The sequence below is a fragment of the Engraulis encrasicolus genome, unplaced genomic scaffold, assembly GCF_034702125.1.
Source record: "Engraulis encrasicolus isolate BLACKSEA-1 unplaced genomic scaffold, IST_EnEncr_1.0 scaffold_171_np1212, whole genome shotgun sequence".
Taxonomy (NCBI): Eukaryota; Metazoa; Chordata; class Actinopteri; order Clupeiformes; family Engraulidae; genus Engraulis; species Engraulis encrasicolus.
In genome coordinates this window covers 77,494-79,993 of record NW_026945252.1, presented here as the reverse complement: position 1 = coordinate 79,993, position 2,500 = coordinate 77,494, and positions in this window count along the sequence as shown.

Here is a 2,500-nt window from a genome sequence, read left to right as displayed (position 1 = left end):
TGTGTGTGTGTGTGTGTGTGTGCATGTTTTGAGTTAGTGCAGGTTGAAAGTTCAGTCACAAGTATAGTAGTGCAGGTGGAATGTTCAGTCGCAGATATGGTGGTGGGGGATGGGGGGGGGGTTGTCAGTGGCCTTGCTGGCTAGAGGCTGACAGTGGGGGGGGGGGGGTTGTCAGTGGCCTTGCTGGCTAGAGGCTGACAGTGGAGGGAGAGTGGGTTGAGTGTTCAGCATCTTGATCGCTTGGTGCATTGTGCTGCTCGCCAGCCGGGTGGTACGGGAACGGAGGCGCCTGTACCTCTTTCCAGAGGGCAGGAGGCTGAACAGTTTGTGTGCAGGGTGGCTTGTGTCTTTGATGATCATCAGTGCTTTCCGGGTGAGGCGTGTGGTGTAAATGTCCTGCAGGGAGGGGAGTGGTACTCCAATGATCTTCTTCGCTGTGTTCACAACACGCTGGAGTGTCTTCCTGTTTTTCTCCGTGCAGCTTCCTCCCCACACTGTGATGCAGTTGGACACGACGCTCTCTATGGTTCCTCTGTAGAATGTTGTCATGATGGAGGGTGTAGCACTTGCCTTCTTTAGTCAGTCTTAACTGATGGCTGCCTCTGACACACAGACAGATGATAGATGTTTTAGGTATTTGGATAAATGTGTCTAAATGTTACATTACATTACATTACCTTTACCACCAAGTGTTATAATGAAGTGTACTTAATTGTCAATTCCTTAAGAAACTAAACAAGCATTGCAAATAGGACTGCAACTGCATTCCATCCACACCAATAAATTCAAGCTCAGAGTATTAGCATTCCCCCCCACACCAATAAATTTAAACTCAGAGTATTAGCAGAAGTGTGTCAAGTGGTCAGCTCTTCTCATCCTGCGTAGGAAGTGGAGGTGTGTGTGTGTGCTGTTTTGACCCGTGAGGTTGTGTGTGTGTGTACTGTTTTGACCAGCGGGGTGGTGTGTGTCTGTGTGTGTCAAGTGGTCAGCTCTTCTCATCCTGCGTAGGAAGTGGAGGTGTGTGTGTGTGCTGTTTTGACCAGCGAGGTGGTGTGTGTGTGTGCTGTTTTGACCAGCAAGTTGGTGTGTGTGTGTGTGTGCGTGTGTGTGTGTGCGTGTGTGTGTGTACTGTTTTGACCAGCGGGGTGGTGTGTGTGTGCACCGTTTTGACGAGCGAGGCTGTGTATGTGTGTGGCGTTTTCACCAGCGGGGTGGTGTGTGTCTGTGTATATGTGTGTGTGTGTGTGTGTGTGCTGTTCTGACCAGCGAGGTGGTGTGTCTCTACTGCTTTGACCAGCATGGTGGTGTGTGTGCGGCAGGCACGTGCACTCCAATACGGCAGGGGAGGCACGGCCTCACCAGCTCCAGATGATTATGATGAGATGCAGTAAATGTGAATAATAGTTACAATAACAGCTATTGTTGTCTAGCATCTGCACCATAACTACCATTTGAGCAGTGTTTAAACTGTTTCACTCGTTCTCAATCATTTTTGTGGCCAAAATCGTAATATTTGCCCATTTCATGTCAAATTCCTCCGAATACGCCGAATTTGGGGCAACTCTGAATTTGCCTCACCCCCGGATTGCGCAATACCTCGTTAACAAGCTTCAGCGCATGCGCCATTTTGCTCGTTCTGTGAATGCAACCTGGTAATATTGTATTAAACGTTTTTATACACTTAATAGAAGTATGTATGGTGTGCCCTCATTTCCTGATAATTTTTTACTATTTCCTACGTGTGATTATCATTTCTTTACTCTGAACGCTTTGGCATAACGCCCACTGAAAGATACAGCGGTGAGGCCAGCAGTAGCCTGGCCGCAGACTCCTTCTGGAGTTGAGAGTATTGCTGGCCAGTTACGTCATAGCGAATCTGAAGTTCACAATACTGTCAGTCGGTGTTGTTGGCTAGCTTGTTCTCTTTGACTGCTACAAGTGGATTTCATAACGACACTAAGAGCATTCTCAAAGTTGGATTTCCAAGGGGAAAATATGTGATAAAGAATGGAGGACCGACAGAGCTGAAGGGTTTGCTACTGCAGATGACCGATCAGAAGATTATAACTACCCGATAATTTCAAAGTGAGTGGTACAACAGAAACTATTTTTTTGTTTCCCCTGTGTCTTGTTTGCAACCGGCGAGAATGTGTGGAAGACCATTCGCATGGGATTTTACGACTTAACAATTTACTAAGGACTAAGGAGCCTCACGAAACACAAATCCTCGCGGCTACTCATATTCATATTCAATGCCAAATTGCTTTGGACGTTTGGTGCGTCTCGAATAGATGTGGCTTTGGATGAACAGCACCGGCTAAAGTAACGTTAGCATGCGCAACTCCAAAGTGAAGGAAAAGAGCGGCGCATGGACCTGATGTACAAGTTAAAGGTAAGATCAGTGTTTCCTATGTGTGTGAAGCCTGTGTTTGTGAGACCCGTGGGGATAGAGTGAATCCGCCGTGATTCTGTCTGGTGTGGTGGTAGCTTTTGTGATCTG